This window comes from Falco rusticolus, chromosome 1 (assembly GCF_015220075.1).
Source record: "Falco rusticolus isolate bFalRus1 chromosome 1, bFalRus1.pri, whole genome shotgun sequence".
Lineage (NCBI taxonomy): Eukaryota > Metazoa > Chordata > Aves > Falconiformes > Falconidae > Falco > Falco rusticolus.
This window is the reverse complement of record NC_051187.1, coordinates 79,104,739-79,121,913: the sequence shown is the minus strand read 5'-3', so window position 1 is coordinate 79,121,913 and position 17,175 is coordinate 79,104,739. Positions and strand designations below refer to the sequence as shown.

At 37.7% G+C, this 17,175-nt stretch overlaps 1 protein-coding gene across 19 annotated transcripts in view; it reads left to right on the top strand.

The window, feature by feature from the left end:
* Positions 1–17,175, top strand: part of ADD1 (adducin 1) — a 66,293-nt gene that overhangs the window by 11,772 nt on the left and 37,346 nt on the right. The window contains exon 2 of one of the 19 annotated variants that reach the window (XM_037385941.1): positions 11,532–11,582. The exons of 17 other annotated variants lie outside the window; for them this stretch is intronic. The gene's annotated coding sequence lies outside the window, so the exon portion shown is untranslated. Of the gene's footprint in view, positions 1–427; positions 555–11,531; positions 11,583–17,175 lie in introns of all 19 variants that reach the window. One more of the 19 variants, XM_037385961.1, reaches the window with a different exon arrangement.

Genomic DNA, 17,175 nt, shown 5'->3' with positions numbered 1-17,175 from the left:
TTCCTGTTGATTTTTGGTATAAATAATTGCCAAAGCAGTGTCTAGCCCTATCTGTGTGCTTAAATTAGATCTGTTTTCTTTATTCACAACTTTAACAGTATTTTAATGTTTTTAGAAGTAATGTAGAAGACTGAGAACTAGATCTTATTTCTTTAAATTGCTGTATTCACACATAATGATGAATATGAATGGTAAATAATTACATAGGCCTAACATCAACTAATTAAATGGCACTTTGCAGATGTTTAATATTAGCAAAGTTACATCCCAAAATGGATTTTTTTGGGATAAGTGCTTGACAGTTATGATTTTGAAAGCTGATAAATAATAGTTAATAATTTAAAGCTTGAGGAAGTGTTCACTATTATATGAATATTGACTAAATTGTGTTTCTTCTGCTTTATTATTTAGACATTCTCTCTTTTAGTTTAAACAGGTGTGAAATAGAGGCAGTCTCATATAATAAAAAAATCTGAAGTCTGAAACTGGCAATAGTCACCAAAGAGTGGATGACTTAGCAGATGTCATCTTAAAGCTCTTGCAGTGAGGAGAAGGTATTCAGTAATACTGGTATTTTGAAAGACTGTATTAATGTCTGTGCAGTAAGAAAACTGTAGAAGTTGGTTACCTTGACTTTTTGTTCTTAAAGTATGTTTTTCAGCTATGCTGTGTAGGATTTATCACGGTAACTGAAAAGGTGTCAGATTAAGTAATGTTTTGCCTTGGAGTGATAAAAATAATAGAAATAATTACTGAAAAGCCAAGTAATTTTTTTTCTAATTTTCTTAATGAATATGACTTATCAGCTTCACCCTTCTGGTAAACCAGGTAATTTGTTAACTGAAAATATACTGTTACACAATGGAGAGAGCAAAAAGCTTTCTGGCTTTATATGCTTTTAAAATTCATTTATCTGTCAAAATTGAAGCTGAGTATTGCTGTTGCCTTAAATTGGAATAATCATTTATTACATGTTCTAGAATAGTATTCCCTGCAGGTATGACCTATGCTTTAGCTAGTTCTGAAAGGGATGCAGTCAACATTGGAATAATTTATATTTTTAGCAGCATATTCAGATCTGGCATTTTGATTTCTTATTTTGAGTCATGTCTGTTAACTTTTTTTTTTTTCCAAATATTGTGTCATGTTAGCTGGTGACACACTTCTGGGTGGTTGTTTTTTTTTTTTTTTTTGGTAAATGTTCTTAGAGGTGTATTTCTTGTGTTGGCACTGTGCCTCATAAACATATAAAATCTGAACTGCCTTGTAAAGTGAAGGTGAAGATGCATGTTGACATGCAGTTTGATCTTTGGAGGATAAATCCAAAAAATCTTCCTTCCCTCTCTTCCCCCCAAAGAAGAGTGAGTGTATATCTTTTTAAGACTTGTTGGATTAGATTAGTTTAGTTTCCTGTGAAAAATGTTAGGGAATAGCTGATGGAGACACTAGTATCTGCCACAGAACAAATCTGCAACAAGGAGATACAGTACAGTGACTGCTTCATGGGCTGTTTGGATTTTGTTACCATTAATTTATTCCTACGTTATGAAAGATCTAGAAAACTGAAACAAATTAAATTTAAACAGTTTTGTGTAGGTTGCTTGAGACTTGGAGGAGTGCAAGGAACTTGAGGATGACAAAGAAATACCAAGGATAAGGCTGATAGCAGACTCATAAACGAGAATAATTTAAGCCAGTGAGATATATTGCAATTTTGTGTCATTAAACATCTTCATTAAAAAAACCTGATTTTTAGTGATGTTCATAGAAGTTCATGAAATTAAGGGGTGGGTGTGTGGAATTTAAAGTATTTCCTGTTCATTTTTAGCTGATGTTTGAAATTCTATAGTAAGGTCTGGTATTAATAGGAAAGAAAATAGTGGGCAAGTATGAGGCAAGAGAGAAAGTTAAGGTTGGTTTAGTTTAGAGAAGACAGATGAGAAAAAGAAATTGAAAGTCAGAAACAGTTCTAAAAATCTGGATTACATTAAACAGAGGATTTCTCGAGGATTTTTTTACACATAATGTATTTAAAACACCCTGTTTTTAAGAAGTCACATTCTGTATAAGCCCATGGGACTTATGCTATGAGATATTGTTACAGTGAAGAGCTTAGCACAGCATAAAGTAAGGTTAAACATTGTATAGCAGTTATACAAGGGATGTCAAAATGGATGTAACTTTTTTCATGGTGTAAAGAATAAATCAACAAATCACTGCAGATGAATGTGTGTGTGTTACACTGTTCTTAAAATTGCTCACTAGCCATAGTTAATCAGGGTATTTGGAGTTTAACCACTAGTTTGACTGAGTTTGGCAATTTTTGCCCTTTTAGATAAAGTTTTGACATTTACTTATAAAACCCCAAATGGTTCTTACTCTGGCAGCTACAGAATCTCTTTGTATACAAAAGAGAATGCTACAGGTTCTCTTCCTTATAAAATCAGGGCAGTTGACTAAATAAGCATTGGGCTTAATATTTGAGCATTAGAATTGCCAGACTTCTCTTTTGGGCTGAAAAAAAATATGATTAAATCTGAAGCTACTAATTTCTGTCTTTGAAGTAGCTGAAGTCGAATGATCTATATAGATTGCATATATCTTAAGTGGGATTTCGAGCAGAGACATGATGGTATATATGGGTGTCAGGATATGCATAGAAAGGCAACATTTTAATATTAAAAATGGGATAGTAAATGTCATTCATTTACATAAATGTGGCCCTATAGAAAACATTTTTGTTGGATTTCATAGGGTTCATTGGATGTTTTGCTACTGAACAATTCCAATGAAGTGGGAGTTGCTTATGGCCCAATATGTATTTATTTCTGTGGATGTGTTAGATTGTTTTGAAATCCCTTAAGAGCAGGAACTTCCGTTGAGCACCTGATTGCAGTTTCAGATGGGGGGGGGGGATTGTTTACAAATTACCTAGCCTAGTCTGTTACCCAGCTCACAGCATGACTGCACAGTTAGTTGTGTAGGCTCAGCAATGTGGCAGGCACAATGTGGGAATAGCTGTCAAGGGCGAGTTTGAATTGTATTGTGCTCCTGAGAAAGCATGATCTAGTTACAAAATATGGAAACAAAGACATAAAGAGTAGATGTTTCTTCATATAAAATAATGCTGTTGTAAAAACAAATACCGCAAGCCAGTTCTAATGCAAGTGATTATTGTTTTCATTTCACACAGTAGTTTTGCCCATCTCCTTGGAGAGCTGCTTCTCAAATTCTAAGGTTTTGTTGAGATCACTTGGACTTCACATGGGCAGAAACTACTGGCATGTATCCGACTGCATGCTGTTTGGGAAATAGCTGTGAAAGCTGGGTTTAGAATTCTGGCTTTGAATACTGTGTGCATGTCACTGTTCTGCAATTTCTCATGCCAGTAGCCTTTCAATGAACTTGAAAGAACTGTACGTGCGTATTTCAGCAATAAAGTAGTGGCAGTAGGGTTTCTCGAAGGAGTTAATTTTACAACTTGAGTCAGGAATGAAAGTACTTTAACAGTGCTGTGTGGATTATTTAGGATCCTTGTCTGACTCCAACTCATTTGACATAACTATGTATACTTGATTTTCATTATTTTAACTTAAATTTCTGTTTCTGGGATTATAAGCCCAACGCTGCCTAGGTGTGACTTTTAGAACACAGTGAGGAAAGGTCTCTGGTTCCTACTAGGTAAACATAAGCAGGTGTACTGTGTTTTTAATTTTCTAGCTATTGGTAGTTGTAGTACTGAAAGGTGGATGGCATTTTGCCCGTAGAAGAGGGGTCATTTGGATAGGGATCAGAGTAAAAAACAGTAATAAAGACAGTATGATAGTGGAGTTGTTTGTAGACAACCAGTAATAAGACAGATGTAGATACATTGGGGTTTTTTGCTGTTAATCTTCAGATGCTTTTCAGCTACAATAATCCTTGCCTAAAGACCTTAGTCTATGCGGATGGATATTGTTCAGTTTAATCTGGAAGCATGGGCATGTGTAGAACTTGGGCCTTTCATGTTTTACACTGGGACTTGAATTCAGTAAGTGCAGAATGCACACAAGCATGATTTTGGTTTTTTCTTTTGGTTTTAATAATGCTTGTTTACTTTTGTAAAACATCACAGCCATGCAAAACTATTGTGACCTTTGGATACTTTGGTTTGCAGCTCCGTCTTTATCTAATGTTTAGGATTGGACCGTAGGAGAGGATTTGAGTGTTTGGGACTGATTCTTTCAAAGCTGTATGCATGGAAGAGTAGGAGAGAGAGCTGATGTGTGTCCCCATGGGTCTTGGACTGGATGACTGGAACCAGACCCAAAATGTAAATGCATCCAGCTTGCCCTCTTCAGTGAAGGCAGCCTTTACGAATGAGCCTTTGTGACAGGAGAGCATTAGTAGTTCTGCCAGTCAATCAAATTGTGATGTGTGAGGCTCTACAGCCATTATAGTAATTGAGCAAGTATCAGGCTTGGATTAGTCCTTGTCCTCCTGCATTGCAAACAGAATCTTTCTGCCATGGTTTGTGCATATCCTTCTGTTTTGTGCGTTCTCCTTTATTCTGTTGATTCTTCGGTTGAATTATGTAACCGTCTGGAGACTATAATGGTCCTAGTTAAGAAATAGGCCTGGTAGAAGGTGTGAGAGTGGCCATGATTCCTGAAATGTTAAGGTCTGGGCTGTTGTGGACAATTGTTTGTGATTCTGACAGTAACTTTGCTGAAATGTCCATTAAACACTGTGTTTGCATGATTTACAGTGACTGGAGAAGCTGGGGAGACACTTCTCCCCAGATGTAAATCTGAAACCCTGTAGAGAAGTGTCTTTTTGCCACTTTCAGGTGGAAACAATGAGAACCTCAGCTGGAGGGTAAGTCTTGAGTTTGCATAATGTTAGCTTAGGCAGCCGTGTTCAGTTGTGCAATACTTGCCTGACAAGGGAGACAGCATAATCAGGAAGGTGGTTTTCTCATGGTGTTTAATTTGTTACCATGTGGGTGTGCATGACCCTTGAGGTTTACCCTGAAGTAGGAAACATGACTGCATAATTTTCCTCCCCTGGGAAAAAGAAAAGAGACATTAGTTGGTCCTAAAATAGAATTCATGGGGGTTTCTTGACATACTATTTCCTGATACAGAACAAGCAACCATCTAATACAGGAAAATGAGTTCCAGTAACACTTTCATCCATAATTTATATGTTTTTAATATGTAGATTAAAGTTGTAGAGAGCATTCTGAGAGACGGAAAAGAGAATGCTCTTGAATTTGGGAACTGTGTAATGGGATGAACTTTTATCTTACTGTCACTTCTAAGATTTTGATGAAGATACATGCCCTATATAAATATATTAATGCTATTTTAAACACTGTCCAGAAATTTTCAGTCTAGGGTGGATAAAAGATGGTGTAAACCACGTTGTCTCCCTAAAATTTATCAACTACCTGAAGGGCTTACAAATGCCTGATTAACCACCATGTAAAGGAGTTTTTTTGAATTTGAGTAAGCCTGGCTGTTAGCTGTCTTATTTGGAAATAGAAGGGCTATATATGTGGGGTACACATTTCAAAGCTGTTTTTATGTGTAAGTGCAGTATAAAATCTCATATGGAAAGTTTACGTCAAAATTAATACTTAGGCTTGCATTCTGCAAAGATAGTTGTTTCCTCCTGTATACAGGCTTTTAAAATTCTGTCTGATTCTACTTTGTCAAGAGGTTAATTTGGTCTCATAATTCACCTGTATTTCCATCCTTCCCTTCCTCCTTCATCAAAACTGGGAGGTGCTGTAAAAGAACTGGGGGCTGCCACCTAGAAAAGCCTCAGCTGACCTCGAGTGAGAAATTCGTGAAAAATTCAAGATCTCCATTGCCTTCATTTGCCTGATTCAAGCCTACTTGAAATCTCCATTCTTCGTATTAGCCTCTACCTCATTTATGTACTTTGATTCACTCTCTTCTAGCTCAAACTGGTAACACGCACATCAACAACGTTAGTGCTGCTTATATATGAAACTTGCTGGTTCCAGCATAATGCCTGTGCACTCTAATTGCTGCAGCAATTTCTGAGTTACTTGGATTCTCTGCCAGAAAATAATGGTTTGAATTCATGCATCTAGTCATGAATATTCAGGTTAGTTCCATCTCAAAAATCTCAACCAACCAGTCTTGTAATTATGCAGGGTTTTTTTTCTTGTGGGGCATTTGCTGTAGGATCTCCAAAGTTATAGATGTATTAATCATGAATTCATTGAGAAACAACTAAGTTCACCTTGTGGCTCTGTTGCCAAGTGGTGGCACACTGTTACATAGCCTCTTCATCCTTCTTTTTGTGATTTAATAATCTTTTTGAGCAGCTATGCTAATTGCTTGTAACTTTCTTAAAATTTCTTGAAAAGCATAAAGAAATTAACGTAGTTCTTGAATTTTATTATTGGGGTTTATTACATAATTTTGAGTAGCAATAAATGCTGCTAGAGCATACTTAAGATTTATGATATCATTGCCTAACAGATCCAGCAATAAAAATGGGATATTTTATAAAAAAAGACAGTTTTAGTGTACCTCTGATTCAGATAAAAATTGCATAATGAAATATAAGCTCTTAAAAAAAAAAAAAAAAAAGAGGGGGAGGAGGGAATGCATGTTTGTCAAATTCCCTGAAAACTAATTATCACTGTTGATAGATGAGCAAGTTTATTTCTTGGATTCCCCCCTCCCCCCAGACCACATACCTAAGAGCAGGAGGTCAGAACAACACAAGAAGACTTAATGAATGGGATGTCTTAGCATAACAAAAATAGGTATCATTCAGTACAATCTAACATTAGTGACACTGTTCCTTATTGTGATCTATAAGGAATGTACTAATACATTATTTCAGCCTGGAAAGGCAAAATTGATGTGCTTATGCACTTTTAGTTTGCCCTTGCTTCAATAAGAATGTGTTGTCTCTGAATCAGTGTATGTAAGACCTGTTATTAAGGTTTAATGATTTCTGGTGAAAGAAAAAGTTGAACTAGAGTATTTTGTATTTGCAGTCCTTTTTGCAGGTTTCTTATAAATCGCAAAGCTCTACTTACAGAATAAACTGTAAAGCAGAATCTGATAATTCATGTGCTTGATTTTTAGAATATGTTTCTTAGTAGACTTCCTTATTTAAAAAAAATGCAGAACACCAAACTTTTCTGTTTACTTATTTAACTCCAGTAAGTCCAGTCTCCACGTTTAGATGTCTTATGGTTAAAACCCCTTCAGAATCTTTTCCTGCTCCATTCTTTAAACATTCCAGTTTCAACCTCTTAATGAACAGTAATAGTAAGTGGAAAACTGTTCTTTAGGTATAGTTTTTTCATACTAGGAGGTGAGATTGAGCAGCAGTGCCTCAATGTCTTTTTTTCATACATGTTCATAGGCAATTTGGAGGGATCGTGGGCATGCCACCTTCACTATTAATGATCTGTGGGGTTTGTATACTTGGACTGTAAAGTGTGGAGTTGTCCTTTACAGTCTATCGTAATTTCTATGGCTGTCGTGAACTCTTGAAATACAGTGCATTTAAATTTGGTCTAACATTGTCACTGCAATTATATTTAAAACTGAAATGACCCGGTCTTTGCATTTTTTGTATCTGATCACATTAAGGATTTGTCCCAGGAAGTCTTCTGTTTCCCAGGGTAGTACCCAAATGAGTAAGTCAACAGATTCTTTATTCTAGGTTGGGAGATGTGTTCAGTGTTTTATCAAAATTAGCTTTTTAAAAAAAAAAACCCAATAAACCTATTAAATAGCTCTCATGCTTACATAAAGTGAAGTCGTAGCTTTCAGGTCAGTGTTTTTACTATTTATGTGAAACTGAGGGGGGGAAAAAAGACTCTGTAACTACTTTCCTTTGTCCTTTAAATAAGTAAAGATACAAAATAGCATCCAACTGTTTTGGAAGAAGTTATTTTTGCAGAACAGTTCAAAGGGTTAAATGACATTCTGTTCATTGCCAACACATTTCAGAAATCTCACCCCTTGCTATTTAGTCTGCATGAAAATAACTGGATCCTGGCCAAAATGAGGCCACTTTGCCTATGCACTGCTGTGTTTCAGTTGATCCTTTATGCATAGTGATACTAATATTTTAGATGTGAATACTTTAACTGAAATTTCTTGCATTTTTAAATCATCAGGGAAGTATCTACGCTCCTCTTAAAAAATGAGTTTTAATTTCTTCTGCCTTTTGTAGGAGCTTTTGTTATTCACAGCACTTTCTGCAAGTATAGGTTCTGAGTGTCTTCAATAGCTGTGAAAGTTAAAGATATTTTAAATATTTTTTTTTTGGGGGGGGGGGGGGGGTTATATCTGTGATAGCATTGGGTATGTGGGTGGAATTTTTTTTCTTGTTTCTGTTTTCCCAGACAATAACCTTTTTGAAAACCCTAACAAACCTTTTATTAAACGTAGATTTTCATGTCTGATTTTAGAATGTCCACCCTCCTTTATTTAAAAGAAGGATAGCATTGGATAGGTAGCACCATCAGAAAATACTACTTAAAAAACTTTATAGGAAAAGTGAAGCAATGCTACTGTGGTCAGTAGTGAGGTACTTTGTTCATTTTGCCTATTTTGCTAGACCTTGAAGTCAAAAGAAAATCTTGAGGGAAGAAGAAAGCTTCTCTTTCCTCTTGTATTTGCACTTAGAGTATGCATTTGACTTTCCTGTAGACAACTTGCAACTTGTACTGTGTCCTGCATTGGCATGAGCTCTGGAGTCTTCTGCCTTCTGGTAAAGCTGCTTATGAACTCCACAGTTCTCATGCAGTGCTACAGCCTCTCCACTGCCGTGGGGAAGAGCCTATGCTGTGTGCACTTCCTCTTGACCTGCTGTGCCAGAAGCATCCCCAAGTTTATGATGGACAGTGGGTAAAACCTTGTCCTTGATCATAGTTCCTGACCTAGTTCTCGTTTCTGTATAAAGCCACTGGTGCAACCACTGCGCGTCTCCCTGAACTTGCTCTGTGAAGCGGCAGTAGGCTCTTCTCCAGTAAGTGCCACCTCTGTGTAAGCAGATGGCTTTCTTTCCAGGGGGACTGTGTGGGGTACTGTTAAGGAATTTGGGGACTGTGATGACTTTTAAGTGTGTTGTTTCCTAGGAAAATCTGATTTCAAATGCGTGTATGTGAAAACTATGGAAGTTTTCTTACCTGATTTATTACGTTGGCAAATGAAACATCCAATTTTGCTTCTGTCGGTTTTAGCTCTTCAAGAAACTGATGTGTGCATTTGTGTTTTCCGCAAATCCAGTGTTGGAATTAAGTCTAGCAGCTTTTGTAACTTCAGTTTAAGGCCAGTCTTCATTTCTGGGTCAGACGTGCTGATCAGTTTGTCTCAAGCTTTCTAAATACTTGTTGGATAAAGCTGGGGCCCTGCCCTTGAAAAGCTGGTGATCTGATTTGACCTTTGTTCAAAAATCTGAGGGCACTGGCCTATTGGCATGTTTGGCATGAGGCTTGGAAAGTGCATGTGGGTTCACAGAAACCTAAAAATAAGTAGTATTTGGGTTAAACCTCTTTATTTGTATGGACTCATGACCCTCATGGCAAAAAGAAATCTACATGTGTTTTCTGGTACTGCTGCCTCCATCCATGAATGTTAACAGTGGAAAAATATTTGAATTTCATGGTGTCTTGGCGTCAGATACTTTCTGCACAATTATAGGATGAAAAAATTAATGACTGGACTCATTCTTGTGTAGTACTGAGTGGCATGTGTACCTGACTCTTGGACATCAGTGAAAAAATTTCATGTAGAAATAAAGCAGGCTGGAAAAATCCTTGTCACTAATATTTTCTGTTCAACAAATTTTACAGTTTCATCAATAAGGCATAGAGAGAGTACCTCTCTAGCGCAACCCTTTTTATTCTACAGGCTATTAACTTGAAAAAAACATTAACCTAAGCAGTTCATTTTCAGTGGACTAAACTGCTGTATGCATCAAAGAAGGTAGTGCAACGAACTAAGGTATTTGGGAGCTTGTGTAGTTTTTGTCACTGACATTTCACAGGTAAGATAGAACTGAATTATTCAGATGGGATGTTTGCACTTCATGCTGCAGAAGATCATTAAAAAATTGTAAGAAAGATCCTACCTGATCTGATGGAAAACTTGTCCTAATGGCAAGTCTGATCGGTTTTGATCTGAGCACAGGAGAAGGGCTAAGGATTTTTGGTTCTGTCTCTTATTACTTGTGCCTTCTGTCTGACATTGAGTCTCCAGCTGTCACCAACCTACCAGCAGAGGAAGGTGATATTAAAAAAAAAAAAAAATAAAAAAATTGCTAGAATACTAGCAGTGCTTTGGAAGCTACAAATAACATGAGCATATTGTGCATGTGGAACTTGATTTTTCCCAGAGCCTAAGAAGGAAGGGCAGGTTCATAGATTTCAGAAACAGACGGTACTCTGATCTCAGTGCAGGCAGATAGTAGAACTTGGATTAAAACGTGTTTGGCTCAGTATTGTACATATATGGTTAGGAAACTTCCATCTCTATTGAAGGGCAAAAGTGTCTGATTCACTCCAGAATGTTCAGTCACTCCATACTTTCGTTAGCAAGACTGAAAGGCCCTGTCACCTCTATGACCAGTTAACCAAATAGGTCAAGCTGCTAATCCCTACAAGTCGGTCGTCTACTCTCCAAATCATTTTTATAGCCTTTCCTTGAACGCTGATATTTCATGTCTTTTTTTGAAGTGTGTACATGAGAACCACAAATAATATTTTAGTAGTGGTTTTTTGTTTTGATTTGGGGTTTGGTTTTGGTGGTTTTTTTTCAAAAAGGGAAGGCAATTATGCTACTTGATATTCTTTGTTTTATTTTATGAATACAGTAGACCACGTGGCTGCAGCATAATCTTTGCAATTCCTACACAGTAATTTATGACAGCTCCTGAATTCAGTTCTAATCTTGCCTTTTCAGGCAGAGTAATTCTCTTAATTTTTGTCTCCACTTGTACTCCTTTGCATTAGCTGTGTTAAATTGAGTTTTGTGATATTGCACTATTAATTATGTAATTCTGTGGGTTATACTTGAGAAGGTTATTTCAATTGGAACTCAGATTTCTGAAATAAAATACTTTTGTGGTATTTGGCAGCGTAATTATGAGGACTCATTTTGGCAGCTCTTTCAAGTCCAGGTTCAATGTGCATGTTTAAATCTCTGTGTTGGAGCAACTTTATCTGAAAACCATGGTACTGCTCTGAACCATGACACTGAAACCCATGTTTTTCACTGAACTGTAAGGAGTTATTTTGGAGGCTAATAGACACCAAAGTAGTGGAAAGTAAAAGTGTCTCCACTGCCATTACTACCTGTGGCAATTGGTGGTTCTCTGGTAAGAGGCAAAGTAAAAGTGTCTCCACTGCCATTACTACCTGTGGCAATTGGTGGTTCTCTGGTAAGAGGCAATGGAAAAAATATGAGTTTGTAGAATTCATACTCTCACGTTGTGCCTGGAGAAATGCAAAGAGGTGAAACTCCTGTTTTGTCATTTGCATGTAAGTTTCCTGATACATTTGTGAGGCTCTTAAGGTTTCAGCAGAAAAGCTTAAGGTGTTTATGGTACTTATGCAGAGTATTTCTTTCTGTTATATGTGACATTCTATATTATGATGTCTGCTATCACTTTCCTTTATGTACTGAACATTTCCAGAAGTGCTGTATGAGAAGTGCATGGGAATAAGTAAATTAACTTACTTCGTTTTCACTTCTTTGATTCAGTAATTCTGATGTTGAGTTAGTAAGCTGGCTTAAAACTGTTAGTCTTTCACAAATTGTTGGAGGCTAGAAACAGCTTTCTGTTGTTTGCGTGTAAACTGCTTAGCAAGAAAATCAGTGAAGGAAATGATCTAAAGAGGTGAAGGAAAGTTAAAAGGCTAGGGCTGGGAAGTAACTGGGAACCTAGTCAATGGGAGATAGGAATTCACAGTTTCAAGGGTAACTCCTTTATTAATCTTATTCCTAGTCCCATTTTTAGGTTGGGATTCCTTCGCATTTTTAAATAGCTTGGAATGACCTCTTTGGAAATTTGATCTTTTCAGCATAAATTAATAAATCATGTTAAAGAAGTTTTAACATAAAAATGGTACCAATAAAAATGTGGTTTTTAGTGATACCAATAAAAATGTTTTTTTAGTGATACCAATAAAAATGTTAAAGAAGTTTTAACATAAAAACCAGTACCAATAGTGAGTGTAGGCTGTGACTGTACCTTCCAAGTAAGGTCTGTGCTAGGTGCTGAGGGGAGGAACGTCATGGTGTGCTGCCCTGTTCCATCTTGTGCGTCAATCTCTGCTTCCTACCTCACGATCAGGGAGGGGAGGTGGATAATTACTGTTTCTAAAAGTTCGATACTTTGGTCTTCTAAATCCTTTATTAAAAGGAGGGAAATTACCTTTCTCTGTCTCACCTTCTAGTGTAGTTTTAATGCTAGTTGCTTCCCTCTTCTGTTTGCAAGGACTGAATTACATGTTCTGAGCCATATATCTTGAAACTTACACAGAATTTAGACAGCTGTCTAATATTTATATTTTATTTATATAATTTTTTCATATAATTTATATGCATATTATATTTTAATATATTTTATTTATATAAAAAAAACCCTAATTGAGCAATATTCCAGCTGTATCTGTCCAACTAAATTCTGATGTCAATTTTAGGTGGGCTTATGCTATGTAGAATCATAGAACAGCCCTGGTTGGAAGGTATCTGAAAAGATCATCTGGTCCAACCTGTTGGGGGAAGGGGAGCCTAGATGGGATTATCTAACACCCTGTGCTGCTGCTTCTTGAAGAACTCCAGCTGATGGGGACTCTACCAAGTTCCTGGGAAGGTCGTTCCAGTGATTGATTCTCAGCGTAAAAAAAATTCTGTCTTATATCAAGGTGAAACTTCTCCTGGTGCAACTTGTATCGGTTGCCCCTTGTCCTCTCCGTGGGCCTCCTTGTGAAGAAAGAGCCTCCATTCTTTTTGTAGCCACCTTTTAAGTACTGGAAAACTGTGATGGGGTTCCCCCGAGCCTTCTGTCCTCCGAGGAGGAAGGACCAAACTCCTTGAGCCTTTCCTCATAGAGCACATCCTACAGCCTCTGGTGATCTTTGTGTCCCTCCTTTGGAGCCTGTCCACTCTGTCTGTGTCTTCTCGTGAGTTGTGGAGGCCAGAACTGGACACAGGAGTACTTCAGGTGTGGCCCGACACGCGCTTGGTAGATCGGGACGATCGCAACTCTTATCTCCGCTAGCAATGTCCCTGCAGCCCATTTGCCTTTGCCGCTGCAGCGGCGCACTGCTGACTCCTGTTCAGCTCGCTGCCCACCGGGACCCGCAGGTCCCTCTCGGCAAGGCCGCTCCCCACCCGTGCAGATCCCAGCCCGTACCGGGCCCTTTGGTTGTGTCGTCCCCTGTGTGGGACCTTGCGCTCGTCTCTGCTAAACTCTGTCCTGTTCTCGCTGGCCCGCTGCTCCGGCCTGTCCAGGGCTCTCGGTAAGACGGCTTTCCCTCTGATGCATCCACCTCACCACCCCGTGTGGTGTCAGCAGACTTGGTGATGGTGCTCTCAATCCCGTCACCCAGGTCATTTAGGGAGACATTGGAGAGTGTGAGGCCCAGTTGATCCCTGGGGGTCCCCCACTTGTGAGAGGCTGCCAGTGTGAGTAAAACCCATAGATGTGAAACTCTGAGGGCAGCCTGTGAGCCTGCTTCCTGCTCACCTCAAAGACCGCCCATCTGATCTGTATCTTGCCTGTTTGTCCAGGAGAAGGCTGTGGGAAACAGTGTCAAAGACTTTGCTGAAGTCCATGTGAACAATACCCACTGCTATCTCCATGTTGACAGGAAATGCTATTTTGTCATAGAAGGTGATCAGATGTTCTAATTTTGGTTGGGATAGAATTAATTTTCTTCTTCTGTCAGGATTAAACCATGACATGGGGTTAGTCTGCTGTGATTTGCATTTAGGGAATCTGCACTGGCTTTTCCCAGTCACCTGCTTCATTTGGCTTTGGTAAAGCTAGACAACAATCACGCTTTTTTACAACCTGACATAGTTATTGCTGTGCTTTACCTGTGGCTACTTAAATGTTTTATTAACACAACCTAGAAAACCTCATAATAATGAGGTTTTAATAAGCGGGTTACCAAACGTAGTGTTGGATGTTTGGTTTCTTAATGTGCATAATTTCCAAGATTTATTTTTTTTTTACTGTAGATTATTCTTCCAGTTCTAAATACAGGATCTTTCATTTTTCTGTACAATCAGAGGATGCCAGTTAAGGAGGGACTTTAGTATTTTAAGGATATGGTCTTAATGAAACATTTTATTACTTAATTTTTTTTTTGTGATCGTTACTTCCTTAAAGTTATAACCTTTTTTTTTTTTTTTTTGGCAGTTGAAAAGCAATTTGGTACTTTATATGGGAAGAGGCCTGTAACAACTGCTGTTTTGACAACTCTGACACATAGATTCTTGCCCTTCATAAATATTTGGAAGTTTAGTTTTAATTTGAAACAGATTTCTAGCTTTATTCTTTGTTCTTAACCATTTCAAGAGACCTTTTTGCCTAAGTTTTGGGAATAATGAAGGAGTGTCGATGAGTTTCATTACACAAATAATACTGTGTCTCAGAAACTGATACAAATGTTCACTCTTTTGTATGGTTTGAGGTCTCAGGTTTAAATTTTTGCCAGTTCTTTATGTAACCTTGTGATCACTCACAGCCCGCTGTGCTAGGTCTCTGATTTCAGTGTTTTGGAGAAAGTAAAAACAGGAAGTAATTGCTTACACAGAGTAGATGCCTTTCGAGTAAGTTTTTGGGACTTGGGTGTGGTTTTTGGTTTTTGTTTTTTTTTTTTTTTCTCTCCCTTGTTCTCTAACCCAGCTTGTTTCTTGAGCTACTGTCATCGATACTAAGGCGTGGTACTACACATATGATGCAATACTTCTGGTCAGATAAACTTATTTTAGTGTTGGATTTCTCTGTTTAGAGTCCAGTATGTAACTTGCAGCATCTCTGTTAATAAGTAAGATAATGGTGCCTACATTCAGTGCAAGATAAATAACTGTTCTTGTTTGTGAAATAGTCTCTTCCTCTTTGAAAACAAAGAGCAGAGGAAATTCTGAAGGTGCATGAGCTGGGAACATTTGCTAAAAAAGAATATAATTGTTCGTGATAAGTATGTTGTCTAGTAAGTACCACAGTCATGATTTACTTTTTGTTCCTAGACTTCCTAAGATAGTGCCAGCTTTTCCTTTTAAAAGTTCAGTAGGAAACATTTGGAATGGCAAGAACAAATCCAGTGTCATTGGTGCCAAAACACTCTCACTGAAAATGATGGAAATTGTAGTGCAAACCATAAATAATATCCCTATTATAAAGATGTATTAATTTTTTAAGGAGCAAGTTTGGCAAATGTTATTCTAAACTAAATAAAAATTGCAAAAAATACAGAAAGTACCAGAATATTGAGTGAAGGGGTAACAGTGCAAGTTTGTAAATGGTTTGGGTTGGGGTTTTTTTGCAGATACCAAGTGATAATGCAACTTCATTTTCTGTAGATGGATGTTTTACTTCTTCACCATCTCCCTGCCAACTCAGTTTTCACCCAAACTCAGTCTGTTCACAATGGCTCAGTTACCTCTTGGGTTTCTTGCTGCCCACAGTGCTGCACCACCCCAGTGCTGCCCAGCCCTTGCCCTTCCTCTTCCTTCCTCCTGTCACCTCATGACTTCCCCATGTAGTAATTTCTGCTCAGTAGCTTTCCACAGTCCATCCCCCTGACTCTTTCCTGGACTATAAAATTATTCTGTCTTTTCTCTGTTCTTTCCCTGTCCTTTTTTTTGCATCCAAAATAGAGCTCCCTTTCTTCCCCCTGCCAGTACACTGCCTGACTTGTCACTTACATGAGCCTTTCAAGTAACTGTTACTCCTCAAAGACTGCTGCAACAGTGTACAACAAAGACTGCACAACAGTGAAGAAAAGTTATTTTAATTTGTTTTGCTACTCCCTTGTCCCTTCCCCAGTAACTTCTTGTCAAATCTGTTTTCACCTCTTTTAGACTTAGTAGCATAGTTCTGGTGTGAGAAGAGATACCTTGTTGAAAGAACTGTCAGAAAAAGGTTGATATAAAGGAAATTACTATGTCATTGTCAAAATCTGCCTTGGAAGCTGTATGTCCTGGGAATAGGTACCCTTGATCTCTGTTGCTGGTGACTGGGATTGTATCAACAGTTGAGAAGCCTGCTGCTCATTTACTTTGCCAGTTTGGCACGAGGTCCCATACAGAGGTTTTGCTCACGTGGTATTTTGTACAGAGAAATCGTAAGCTACCAGGAAGAAGGCAGGTTTTGTTTTGGGGTTTTCTTCTCTAAAATGACTTGATTTTGTAAGGTTTTGATCAGATAACTCTCCTAAACTTAAAAAAAACCCCACAAACAACTGTGGGCATGTGCTATCTTAAATTGGCAGTATCTTTTAAATGTTTTATAAGTCTTTTTAGTTCCTTTGTCTTCTTAATAATATGATGAACTACAGTGAGATCCCAGCTCAAATCCAGTGTTGTTTTTTAAAATTATTTTATATAATTTTTTTAGATTTAAGGGAGGGATTTTTTTTTAATGTGCCCTGAAGTTACTGTAGATTCTTATCAGGTATTATTTGCTGTCAGGTAACTGTTTAAAGTTACTTATCTGTATGTGCATTATCTAACTCTCCAGACTGACTACTGAGGAACATAAGCTTTTTAAAAATTGAGATTTTTTTTTTTTTTCTTTCTGGATGTTAACATGAACAATTTTATGGCATTCTTGTTCTAAAACTTTCTTAGTTTGTTTAAACTGTGTAACACCACTTCCTCTGAGGTGAATCCTGTGACAAAACCCTCTTGGGTTAGGAGAGGAGAAGGAGGAAGGGGATTTTGAAAGATAGAAGTAACCTGAAATATTAATACCAGTTTCAGAATTTTTTTTTGTAAACAGTAGTCGGTATCTGTAACTGCACTATAAATTTTATGAAGCTGGTTTCCTGACAAAAAAATGTATTTCATGAAGCTGTTTGTAGTACTTGAATATACATACACGTGCCTTTTGGTAAATATGATGTGCTGTGAGTTGGCTTGGTGTCTCTCATTTAATGTGGTGATTTATTGA